This window comes from Cynocephalus volans, chromosome X (assembly GCF_027409185.1).
Source record: "Cynocephalus volans isolate mCynVol1 chromosome X, mCynVol1.pri, whole genome shotgun sequence".
NCBI classification, from domain to species: domain Eukaryota; kingdom Metazoa; phylum Chordata; class Mammalia; order Dermoptera; family Cynocephalidae; genus Cynocephalus; species Cynocephalus volans.
In genome coordinates this window covers 81,686,196-81,699,113 of record NC_084478.1, presented here as the reverse complement: position 1 = coordinate 81,699,113, position 12,918 = coordinate 81,686,196, and the positions used below count along the sequence as shown (strand labels likewise).

General features: G+C 52.2%; 2 pseudogenes; both read left to right on the top strand.

Annotated features, from left to right (window-relative positions):
• Nucleotides 1–1,736: 1,736 nt before the first annotated feature.
• Nucleotides 1,737–5,286, top strand: LOC134368097 (doublesex- and mab-3-related transcription factor C1-like; annotated as a pseudogene).
• A 2,434-nt stretch (nucleotides 5,287–7,720) lies between these two features.
• Nucleotides 7,721–11,270, top strand: LOC134368096 (doublesex- and mab-3-related transcription factor C1-like; annotated as a pseudogene).
• The last annotated feature ends 1,648 nt before the right edge of the window (nucleotides 11,271–12,918 follow it).

Here is a 12,918-nt window from a genome sequence, read left to right as displayed (position 1 = left end):
GGGGAGGGAGGGAGGTTTTGGTGAGGGGCAACAATAATCAGCCACAATGTATATCGACAAAATAAAATTTTAAAAAAAAAGAAGTCATGCTGAATTTTGAAAAGGTCAATTCCAGAATACCAAGTCCATGAGTTAAAAGTGCATTCACACAAGGTATTTTCCATCCAAAGGGAGACTAGTCTGAGAAACGAGCCTTGGGAAGCACAAAGCTGAACTTCCCCTCAGGAGCTACCGGCTAGTCTAGTATAGAGAGCACAAGAAGCTACACGGATGTGGAGAGGGCGGAACTGCCGGGCGTGAGCGTCAGTGGATCTCGAAGCTCATTTGTCACCGGCCGCAGAGGTGGGAGGGGGGAAGGGGGAGGTGGAAGGCAGCGCTGGAAGCTCATTGGCCTTGTAGGAAGGGCGGGAAAGGTAGCAGAAGCCGGGTTTTCCCTCAGGCCTCTTGTCCCAGCTGATCGATTCCGACCTGCTGTAGGCTTAGGTAAGGCTTTTGACACAGGTTTTCGTCAGGAATACCACCCTTGTTCTCCATGCCTCTTCTTTCCTCCCTCCCTCCTGCTCCGAATCCCCAGCCCCTTCCCCTCTCCTCCACCTCAGCGGGGTATCCCCACCCGCCATGACATCCCACTCAGCCCCTACACTTCCCCACACCCCTTTTGGGAGAACCCTTCGCCCCTGCCCCTGGGACAGGGCTCATGCCCCTGCCTTTTATTCGGAGGTGGGGGAGACAGTGAGTGATCGGGCTTCCTGAGGAGATGGTACACTCCAGGACGGTGGGGTGGAATGGGGTGTGGGGGGTGGGGCGGAGTGTGGTGATGGTGTGTGCTCAAGCACAATCGTTGAAGTGTGGAGAAGAGTATGGGAGATTGTTGGGAGGCTGCAGAGGGAGTGCATGGGTTTGCATGAAAGCAGAGAGGGTGCGTCGGCCCAAGAGAAAAATTAGTTTGATGAGGAGTTGCCGATTGGCTAGATTAAGGCCTGGCACTTCGCAGAGGGCTCAACAAATATCTGTTGAGTAAAGAATGGAGGGAATGAATGAAGGGCTGAATGAAAACAATAATTGAAAGAGGGCTGGGGATCCAGGAGAACATTATGGTTTCATGGGGTGGAAGAGGGTATTCAGCTTAAAGGGGGAGCAAGGGAATAATTAAGATTGCAGTGGGGTGCAAGAAAAGTCAGAATGGAGTGTGAGGGGAAAACTGAACACAGGGCAAACGTGAAACTAATAGAGTTGAGTGTAGGGAGCATAAAATCCTGTGTGGCGAGTGAATGAAGGCAGGAGGTTAGGAAGACTATTGTTGATGTGGATGCCAGAAATAATAGTTGGGTTTGGCAGAATACACGATGATACGCAAGAAGAGGGTGGAGTAACTGTTGAAGGGGGCACGGGAGTACATGTGCATGCTGAAAATGAAATCTATGGCGGAGTGAAGGCAAGCAAGGAGAAGAGCGATCGGCTTGAATGTGTATGCGGCCCATGCTAAGAGTTTCTTGGTGGGGAGGCTATGTATGAGTGGGGCTTCCTGGGAAGGAGGCTATGTGAGTAAGGAGGTTGGGGTGAAGGTTAGAGAAAGCCATGGGAGAACAAGGGAGGAGGCAATCTGATTCCAGTGGTGAGAGGGATGGAGAAGAAGAATCGAGCCACTTCACATAGGACTTTCCAAGGGCGAAGGAAGTACGTTGGAGGGAGGGCATCACGTGGCCATTCTGACCTCCACTACTGACCCTAGAACCATGGATCCCCAAGAAACACCTGCTGTGCCCTGCTGCTCCTCCAACTTGGAATGCACCACAGGGTGTGAGATCGGAGCCCCATGGGGGGCTGAACTTGTCCCCAGAAGAGCTATAGGCCGCCATGACCACTGCCAGAAGCGTGACATCTCTACCCAAATCAGAGGCCACAAGCGTTTCTGCATCTTCCGGGCCTGCAAGTGTCACAATTGTGCCCTCTTCTGGTGAGTATGCTGTCTGGCAAGGAGAAGGGTCAGGCCTCCTCTAAATGTGACTAACCTTAGACCTGTAATCCCTCACTTTAGGGAACACCGTCGGGTCTTGCCTGCTGTGAGTGCCTTGAAGGAGGAGCAGAGGGCAGCGCTGGCAGAGCCAGCGCACCTGGCTCGAAGACTGAAAAGGAGTGTGGCAGCCCCTGCCAGAGCTCACATCCCTGTCAAGAATTTGGTCATCAAAGGAGTCCTCAGTGAGTATCTCTGGCCAGGGAGGGAGCCTGAGTTTGGGTGGAGGAAGCAGGAGTAATTCTCTCACCAGTTCTATCACTGAATTGCTATGTGGCCTTGGGCAAGTTACTCGCTGGACCTTAGCTCGCCCAAGTGTAAAACATCGTCAACATTATTTACCAAATGTTTGTGGGAATGACAGACCGGGGAGTCGAAAAGGTCCATGGTGAGATGAGACTTCAGATTGGGGGTGGGCAGAGTGGGGTGGGGCTGAGGGGGAAAGGCTCACCAAAGCTGTCCCTGGTCTTTCACAGCTGGGAAGGTGGACATTGTGCCTCAGCCTGAGGCCCACCCCCACACAACCCCCGAGGAGGTAAGTAGAGTCTGTTGCCAGTGGGGGAGGCTCCCACCCAGCCACTGCCCAGACCCCTTCCACTGTGTCCCAAAGACGTGGGTTCCATCTCCAATCCTACCACCGTCTTGCCATGTGACCTTGGGAAAAAAATCACTTCTCCTCCCCGGCCCTCAGTTTCCCTAGTTGCAAAATGAAAGATAAGACTGTCTGGTCTTCAAGATCTTCAGAGCTCTGGCATTCTGGGCTCCTATCCTCATCCCCAAACATGCCCACACCTCCTCTCTCCATGGCCGACCTGGTACCTGACTCCAACCTGTGCTCTGCGCCCCTGCAGGAGAGCTCCCAAGGGGCTCTGCTCCTCGGCCAGCCCGCAGAACCTCTGTCTCTGCCCTGCACTCCAGTGACCTTGGAGCAGCAACCGATGGCTTCTCTTTCTAGGCAGCCCCACGGGTCCCCTGTCCTGTGCAGCAGGTGAGTAGAGCAAGGTCATGTCTTGTGTTGTTGTGTGCCCACCCTTGTGCTTGATGCTATGGGAGACAGGAGGAGGAAGAGGAGAAGGAGGAGGAGAAGGCAGCATCTCAGGCTAATGGGCAAGACAGGGCTCTCCCAGCTTTGCCATTTCCTACTTGTGAGGCTTTGGACAAGTGAGTTTATGTTTTTGAACCCCCCATTTCCCTATGGGTGTACTGGGGACAATATTCTACACCTATAGCATTGACAAGAGAACTAGCCTGAGGCCTGACACATAGTAGGCCTTCAACTAGTGAAGGCTGTTATTTCACATGAAACAGATAGATGGGATAGAAGGTCCTGCTGAAAAGTAGGGCCATGATGGCGACGGCCACAGAGGACCAGGGGAAAGCCCAGAGGCCGTTAGAGAAGGCTTCCTGGAGATGAGGCAAACTTGTCCGTCAAGACCCATGGGGATTGGACAGTATGGAGGCGAGAACCAGTCCCTGAACCGGGACAGTAATCACATCTCTGCAGGTGCTTTGCAGGTAAAAGCACGGACACCTGTGTGATTTTCCATACTCTTCGCTGTTGCCCCAGGAGGAAAAAAGCTGGCAGAAATTAGTGTCTCACAAAAGATATAGAAAAAAGAGGTATGGAAAAGAAAACAGGCCAAGCAGGAGAAGAGGCTTGCCCAAGCCACGGCAGTGGCTCAGCAGGCATTCGAATTCCCACATCCAGATATTGCAGAATCCTTCCCCTCTCTCTGTTGACTGGTGCTATGTGTCTGCCACAGGGTTTAATCCCCTGGCCTCTCCTCTCCTTGTTTCTAGATGCTCAGCGCTGATCCTGCAGCCCAGTGCCACCCTTGACTCTCTTCTACTGCAGCCACAGGTCCTGGAAGAGTAGTGGGGTCCAGAACCCTGGGAGGGGCCGAACTTAGTGAATGGAAAGAACAGAAGACCTCGGGGGTTGGGAGGGGGTGCGGGCTCTCTAGAACTGGAGGCTTCAGAGGCACTTGTCGCGTTGGAAGGAGGTATGGTTTCCCAGCCCCCATTCTCTCAAGCCCTTTCCTTTGCAGGCCGCTACAGCATCTGACCAGGCTTTGGCTTCTGCCTCCTCAGAGTGGCAGCGGAAGCTGGAGGCTGTCGAGGCTCTGCTGAGTCTGAGACACTCTTTTCAGACCCCTTCTGACTCCATCTCCCTCCACCAGGCCTGTGACCCACCAGGTAGCCTGCTCCTTGAGAGGACACGGGGTGGGGATGGTTGGGAATTGGGGGTTGTTGTGGTAAGCAGGTTCTAACTGGGAAATCAGGGTCGGTGGACTGAACCTCCTTGGAGCCAGCTACCCAAGCTCCTCAGTCTAACTCCTGAGATGGTCGTTGAGAACTGCTCAGTGAATCTTTAGTTTATCGAACTTTGTGCCCTTGTCCAGTGCCCTTCGTGCAGAGGTTGAGCGCCCTTTAGTCGAGAAACAAGGAAACTGAGGCCCTGAGAGTGGCAGGGACTTGCCCTAGGGCATGCAGCACACATGTTAGGTGGAAGAACCAGGTCTCCCGACTCTCCGCCCAAGGCTCTCTATCGAGACCCCTGAAGTCTTCTGTGGCCTGGGGAGGACATACAGAGGTGATAAGGGCCTAGTCTGGAAGGAGGTCTGGTCCCTGCCTTCAAGAAACTTCCAGCCTAGATGTGGAGCCTGGATGCTTGTACCGCCTGTGTTTTGTGGCTAAATCTCAATGGTGTGCCCAGAGAGGAAGGGCTGGAGGAGCCCTGAGGGAAGATAAACTCCTGGGAAGGCTGAGAGGGAAGGCTTGGTATTCCAAGACCAAAATGGTGGATGGGGCATGGTGTGTGAGTGAAGAGGCAACCCTGGAGGAACTAATGGAACAGAGGGAAATGGGGCTGGAGAGTCTACCAATCACGGACCAGCAGCTGTGGGTGACGAGGAGCCAGGCAACGCTTCTGAGCGAGGGAGGAGCATATTCAGAGACCCCAGCCTTGAGGAAAGAGACGTGGTGGCTGTGATGGAGGGACTGGGGAAGGCGAGAGGGGTGATGAGGAAATCAGTGAGGAAGAGGTCTGTGCAATAGTCCAGGTGACAAATCTTCAGTTGGGTAGGACAAAAAAAGAGGGGACAGCCAGGAGGGGACATGGATGTGACCTGGCTCTGGCCTCTTCTTTTCTGTCTATAGCTTCTGCTGAAGAAAGAGGACTCCAGCCTCCCAGTCGCTCTATCGGACCCAGGCCAGACAGCTCCACCTCACTGTCTATTGGATATCTGTGATGCATGTCCCTCTTGCGCTAAGAGCAAAGAGAAGGAGGCCTCACTAAAGCACGGCCTACCCTGTTTCTGAATGTGCGAAATGGTTAATGTGCAAAATGCTTCACATCTTTTTTTTTTTTTTTTAAGCCTTTAGGTGTTTTATAAGCTTTCACATCCCTTTAATTATATGGAGCAATTCCTTGACTGAGCGTGGATTTTCTTCTACCTCCATCCCACCTTACTCCTTTGGATGCTGGGGCCTTTCCAATGACTCTTACAAAAACAGGATTGTGCTACCCAGAGGAATGGAAATCACCAAGTCAAAGGTATACCTGTTCCCCAATGTTCATCGCAACACTCATTACAATAGCCAAGAGTTGTAACCAGCCCAAATGTCCACCATCAGATGAGTGGATACGGAAAATGTGGTACATCTACACAATGAAATACTACTCAGCTATAAAAACGAATGAAATACTGCCATTTGCAACAACATGGATGGACCTTTAGAGAATTATATTAAGTGAAACGAGTCAGGCACAGAAAGAGAAATACCACATGTTCTCACTTATTGGTGAGAGCTAAAAATTAATATATAATTCACACACAAACACACACACACACACACACACACACAAAAAAAAAAAAAAAAAAAAAAAACCGGGTGGGGGGGAGAAGATATAACAACCACAATTACTTGAAGTTGATGTCACAAGCAAACAGAGGGTACATCGGTGGGGGGAGGGGGGAGGGAGTGAGGTTTTGGTGAGGGGCAACAATAATCAGCCACAATGTATATCGACAAAATAAAATTTAAAAAAAAAAAAGAAGTCATGCTGAATTTTGAAAAGGTAAATTCCAGAATACCAAGTCCATGAGTTAAAAATGCATTCACACAAGGTATTTTCCATCCAAAGGGAGACTAGTCTGAGAAACGAGCCTTGGGAAGCACAAAGCTGAACTTCCCCTCAGGAGCTACCGGCTAGTCTAGTATAGAGAGCACAAGAAGCTACACGGATGTGGAGAGGGCGGAACTGCCGGGCGTGAGCGTCAGTGGATCTCGAAGCTCATTTGTCACCGGCCGCAGAGGTGGGAGGGGGGAAGGGGGAGGTGGAAGGCAGCGCTGGAAGCTCATTGGCCTTGTAGGAAGGGCGGGAAAGGTAGCAGAAGCCGGGTTTTCCCTCAGGCCTCTTGTCCCAGCTGATCGATTCCGACCTGCTGTAGGCTTAGGTAAGGCTTTTGACACAGGTTTTCGTCAGGAATACCACCCTTGTTCTCCATGCCTCTTCTTTCCTCCCTCCCTCCTGCTCCGAATCCCCAGCCCCTTCCCCTCTCCTCCACCTCAGCGGGGTATCCCCACCCGCCATGACATCCCACTCAGCCCCTACACTTCCCCACACCCCTTTTGGGAGAACCCTTCGCCCCTGCCCCTGGGACAGGGCTCATGCCCCTGCCTTTTATTCGGAGGTGGGGGAGACAGTGAGTGATCGGGCTTCCTGAGGAGATGGTACACTCCAGGACGGTGGGGTGGAATGGGGGGTGGGGCGGAGTGTGGTGATGGTGTGTGCTCAAGCACAATCGTTGAAGTGTGGAGAAGAGTATGGAAGATTGTTGGGAGGCTGCAGAGGGAGTGCATGGGTTTGCATGAAAGCAGAGAGGGTGCGTCGGCCCAAGAGAAAAATTAGTTTAATGAGGAGTTGCCGATTGGCTAGATTAAGGCCTGGCACTTCGCAGAGGGCTCAACAAATATCTGTTGAGTAAAGAATGGAGGGAATGAATGAAGGGCTGAATGAAAACAATAATTGAAAGAGGGCTGGGGATCCAGGAGAACATTATGGTTTCATGGGGTGGAAGAGGGTATTCAGCTTAAAGGGGGAGCAAGGGAATAATTAAGATTGCAGTGGGGTGCAAGAAAAGTCAGAATGGAGTGTGAGGGGAAAACTGAACACAGGGCAAACGTGAAACTAATAGAGTTGAGTGTAGGGAGCATAAAATCCTGTGTGGCGAGTGAATGAAGGCAGGAGGTTAGGAAGACTATTGTTGATGTGGATGCCAGAAATAATAGTTGGGTTTGGCAGAATACACGATGATACGCAAGAAGAGGGTGGAGTAACTGTTGAAGGGGGCACGGGAGTACATGTGCATGCTGAAAATGAAATCTATGGCGGAGTGAAGGTAAGCAAGGAGAAGAGCGATCGGCTTGAATGTGTATGCGGCCCATGCTAAGAGTTTCTTGGTGGGGAGGCTATGTATGAGTGGGGCTTCCTGGGAAGGAGGCTATGTGAGTAAGGAGGTTGGGGTGAAGGTTAGAGAAAGCCATGGGAGAACAAGGGAGGAGGCAATCTGATTCCAGTGGTGAGAGGGATGGAGAAGAAGAATCGAGCCACTTCACATAGGACTTTCCAAGGGCGAAGGAAGTACGTTGGAGGGAGGGCATCACGTGGCCATTCTGACCTCCACTACTGACCCTAGAACCATGGATCCCCAAGAAACACCTGCTGTGCCCTGCTGCTCCTCCAACTTGGAATGCACCACAGGGTGTGAGATCGGAGCCCCATGGGGGGCTGAACTTGTCCCCAGAAGAGCTATAGGCCGCCATGACCACTGCCAGAAGCGTGACATCTCTACCCAAATCAGAGGCCACAAGCGTTTCTGCATCTTCCGGGCCTGCAAGTGTCACAATTGTGCCCTCTTCTGGTGAGTATGCTGTCTGGCAAGGAGAAGGGTCAGGCCTCCTCTAAATGTGACTAACCTTAGACCTGTAATCCCTCACTTTAGGGAACACCGTCGGGTCTTGCCTGCTGTGAGTGCCTTGAAGGAGGAGCAGAGGGCAGCGCTGGCAGAGCCAGCGCACCTGGCTCGAAGACTGAAAAGGAGTGTGGCAGCCCCTGCCAGAGCTCACATCCCTGTCAAGAATTTGGTCATCAAAGGAGTCCTCAGTGAGTATCTCTGGCCAGGGAGGGAGCCTGAGTTTGGGTGGAGGAAGCAGGAGTAATTCTGTCACCAGTTCTATCACTGAATTGCTATGTGGCCTTGGGCAAGTTACTCGCTGGACCTTAGCTCGCCCAAGTGTAAAACATCGTCAACATTATTTACCAAATGTTTGTGGGAATGACAGACCGGGGAGTCGAAAAGGTCCGTGGTGAGATGAGACTTCAGATTGGGGGTGGGCAGAGTGGGGTGGGGCTGAGGGGGAAAGGCTCACCAAAGCTGTCCCTGGTCTTTCACAGCTGGGAAGGTGGACATTGTGCCTCAGCCTGAGGCCCACCCCCACACAACCCCCGAGGAGGTAAGTAGAGTCTGTTGCCAGTGGGGGAGGCTCCCACCCAGCCACTGCCCAGACCCCTTCCACTGTGTCCCAAAGACGTGGGTTCCATCTCCAATCCTACCACCGTCTTGCCATGTGACCTTGGGAAAAAAATCACTTCTCCTCCCCGGCCCTCAGTTTCCCTAGTTGCAAAATGAAAGATAAGACTGTCTGGTCTTCAAGATCTTCAGAGCTCTGGCATTCTGGGCTCCTATCCTCATCCCCAAACATGCCCACACCTCCTCTCTCCATGGCCGACCTGGTACCTGACTCCAACCTGTGCTCTGCGCCCCTGCAGGAGAGCTCCCAAGGGGCTCTGCTCCTCGGCCAGCCCGCAGAACCTCTGTCTCTGCCCTGCACTCCAGTGACCTTGGAGCAGCAACCGATGGCTTCTCTTTCTAGGCAGCCCCACGGGTCCCCTGTCCTGTGCAGCAGGTGAGTAGAGCAAGGTCATGTCTTGTGTTGTTGTGTGCCCACCCTTGTGCTTGATGCTATGGGAGACAGGAGGAGGAAGAGGAGAAGGAGGAGGAGAAGGCAGCATCTCAGGCTAATGGGCAAGACAGGGCTCTCCCAGCTTTGCCATTTCCTACTTGTGAGGCTTTGGACAAGTGAGTTTATGTTTTTGAACCCCCCATTTCCCTATGGGTGTACTGGGGACAATATTCTACACCTATAGCATTGACAAGAGAACTAGCCTGAGGCCTGACACATAGTAGGCCTTCAACTAGTGAAGGCTGTTATTTCACATGAAACAGATAGATGGGATAGAAGGTCCTGCTGAAAAGTAGGGCCATGATGGCGACGGCCACAGAGGACCAGGGGAAAGCCCAGAGGCCGTTAGAGAAGGCTTCCTGGAGATGAGGCAAACTTGTCCGTCAAGACCCATGGGGATTGGACAGTATGGAGGCGAGAACCAGTCCCTGAACCGGGACAGTAATCACATCTCTGCAGGTGCTTTGCAGGTAAAAGCACGGACACCTGTGTGATTTTCCATACTCTTCGCTGTTGCCCCAGGAGGAAAAAAGCTGGCAGAAATTAGTGTCTCACAAAAGATATAGAAAAAAGAGGTATGGAAAAGAAAACAGGCCAAGCAGGAGAAGAGGCTTGCCCAAGCCACGGCAGTGGCTCAGCAGGCATTCGGATTCCCACATCCAGATATTGCAGAATCCTTCCCCTCTCTCTGTTGACTGGTGCTATGTGTCTGCCACAGGGTTTAATCCCCTGGCCTCTCCTCTCCTTGTTTCTAGATGCTCAGCGCTGATCCTGCAGCCCAGTGCCACCCTTGACTCTCTTCTACTGCAGCCACAGGTCCTGGAAGAGTAGTGGGGTCCAGAACCCTGGGAGGGGCCGAACTTAGTGAATGGAAAGAACAGAAGACCTCGGGGGTTGGGAGGGGGTGCGGGCTCTCTAGAACTGGAGGCTTCAGAGGCACTTGTCGCGTTGGAAGGAGGTATGGTTTCCCAGCCCCCATTCTCTCAAGCCCTTTCCTTTGCAGGCCGCTACAGCATCTGACCAGGCTTTGGCTTCTGCCTCCTCAGAGTGGCAGCGGAAGCTGGAGGCTGTCGAGGCTCTGCTGAGTCTGAGACACTCTTTTCAGACCCCTTCTGACTCCATCTCCCTCCACCAGGCCTGTGACCCACCAGGTAGCCTGCTCCTTGAGAGGACACGGGGTGGGGATGGTTGGGAATTGGGGGTTGTTGTGGTAAGCAGGTTCTAACTGGGAAATCAGGGTCGGTGGACTGAACCTCCTTGGAGCCAGCTACCCAAGCTCCTCAGTCTAACTCCTGAGATGGTCGTTGAGAACTGCTCAGTGAATCTTTAGTTTATCGAACTTTGTGCCCTTGTCCAGTGCCCTTCGTGCAGAGGTTGAGCGCCCTTTAGTCGAGAAACAAGGAAACTGAGGCCCTGAGAGTGGCAGGGACTTGCCCTAGGGCATGCAGCACACATGTTAGGTGGAAGAACCAGGTCTCCCGACTCTCCGCCCAAGGCTCTCTATCGAGACCCCTGAAGTCTTCTGTGGCCTGGGGAGGACATACAGAGGTGATAAGGGCCTAGTCTGGAAGGAGGTCTGGTCCCTGCCTTCAAGAAACTTCCAGCCTAGATGTGGAGCCTGGATGCCTGTACCGCCTGTGTTTTGTGGCTAAATCTCAATGGTGTGCCCAGAGAGGAAGGGCTGGAGGAGCCCTGAGGGAAGATAAACTCCTGGGAAGGCTGAGAGGGAAGGCTTGGTATTCCAAGACCAAAATGGTGGATGGGGCATGGTGTGTGAGTGAAGAGGCAACCCTGGAGGAACTAATGGAACAGAGGGAAATGGGGCTGGAGAGTCTACCAATCACGGACCAGCAGCTGTGGGTGACGAGGAGCCAGGCAACGCTTCTGAGCGAGGGAGGAGCATATTCAGAGACCCCAGCCTTGAGGAAAGAGACGTGGTGGCTGTGATGGAGGGACTGGGGAAGGCGAGAGGGGTGATGAGGAAATCAGAGAGGAAGAGGTCTGTGCAGTAGTCCAGGTGACAAATCTTCAGTTGGGTAGGACAAAAAAAGAGGGGACAGCCAGGAGGGGATATGGATGTGACCTGGCTCTGGCCTCTTCTTTTCTGTCTATAGCTTCTGCTGAAGAAAGAGGACTCCAGCCTCCCAGTCGCTCTATCGGACCCAGGCCAGACAGCTCCACCTCACTGTCTATTGGATATCTGTGATGCATGTCCCTCTTGCGCTAGGAGCCAAGAGAAGGAGGCCTCACTAAAGCACGGCCTACCCTGTTTCTGAATGTGCGAAATGGTTAATGTGCAAAATGCTTCACATCTTTTTTCTTTTTTTTTTTAAGCCTTTAGGTGTTTTATAAGCTTTCACATCCCTTTAATTATATGGAGCAATTCCTTGACTGAGCGTGGATTTTCTTCTACCTCCATCCCACCTTACTCCTTTGGATGCTGGGGCCTTTCCAATGACTCTTACAAAAACAGGATTGTGCTACCCAGAGGAATGGAAATCACCAAGTCAAAGGTATACCTGTTCCCCAATGTTCATCGCAACACTCATTACAATAGCCAAGAGTTGTAACCAGCCCAAATGTCCACCATCAGATGAGTGGATACGGAAAATGTGGTACATCTACACAATGAAATACTACTCAGCTATAAAAACGAATGAAATACTGCCATTTGCAACAACATGGATGGACCTTTAGAGAATTATATTAAGTGAAACGAGTCAGGCACAGAAAGAGAAATACCACATGTTCTCACTTATTGGTGAGAGCTAAAAATTAATATATAATTCACACACAAACACACACACACACACACACACACAAAAAAAAAAAAAAACGGGTGGGGGGGAGAAGATATAACAACCACAATTACTTGAAGTTGATGTGACAAGCAAACAGAGGGGACATCGGTGGGGGGAGGGGGGAGGGAGGGGGGAGGGAGGTTTTGGTGAGGGGCAACAATAATCAGCCACAATGTATATCGACAAAATAAAATTTAAAAAAAAAAGAAGTCATGCTGAATTTTGAAAAGGTCAATTCCAGAATACCAAGTCCATGAGTTAAAAGTGCATTCACACAAGGTATTTTCCATCCAAAGGGAGACTAGTCTGAGAAACGAGCCTTGGGAAGCACAAAGCTGAACTTCCCCTCAGGAGCTACCGGCTAGTCTAGTATAGAGAGCACAAGAAGCTACACGGATGTGGAGAGGGCGGAACTGCCGGGCGTGAGCGTCAGTGGATCTCGAAGCTCATTTGTCACCGGCCGCAGAGGTGGGAGGGGGGAAGGGGGAGGTGGAAGGCAGCGCTGGAAGCTCATTGGCCTTGTAGGAAGGGCGGGAAAGGTAGCAGAAGCCGGGTTTTCCCTCAGGCCTCTTGTCCCAGCTGATCGATTCCGACCTGCTGTAGGCTTAGGTAAGGCTTTTGACACAGGTTTTCGTCAGGAATACCACCCTTGTTCTCCATGCCTCTTCTTTCCTCCCTCCCTCCTGCTCCGAATCCCCAGCCCCTTCCCCTCTCCTCCACCTCAGCGGGGTATCCCCACCCGCCATGACATCCCACTCAGCCCCTACACTTCCCCACACCCCTTTTGGGAGAACCCTTCGCCCCTGCCCCTGGGACAGGGCTCATGCCCCTGCCTTTTATTCGGAGGTGGGGGAGACAGTGAGTGATCGGGCTTCCTGAGGAGATGGTACACTCCAGGACGGTGGGGTGGAATGGGGTGTGGGGGGTGGGGCGGAGTGTGGTGATGGTGTGTGCTCAAGCACAATCGTTGAAGTGTGGAGAAGAGTATGGGAGATTGTTGGGAGGCTGCAGAGGGAGTGCATGGGTTTGCATGAAAGCAGAGAGGGTGCGTCGGCCCAAGAGAAAAATTAGTTT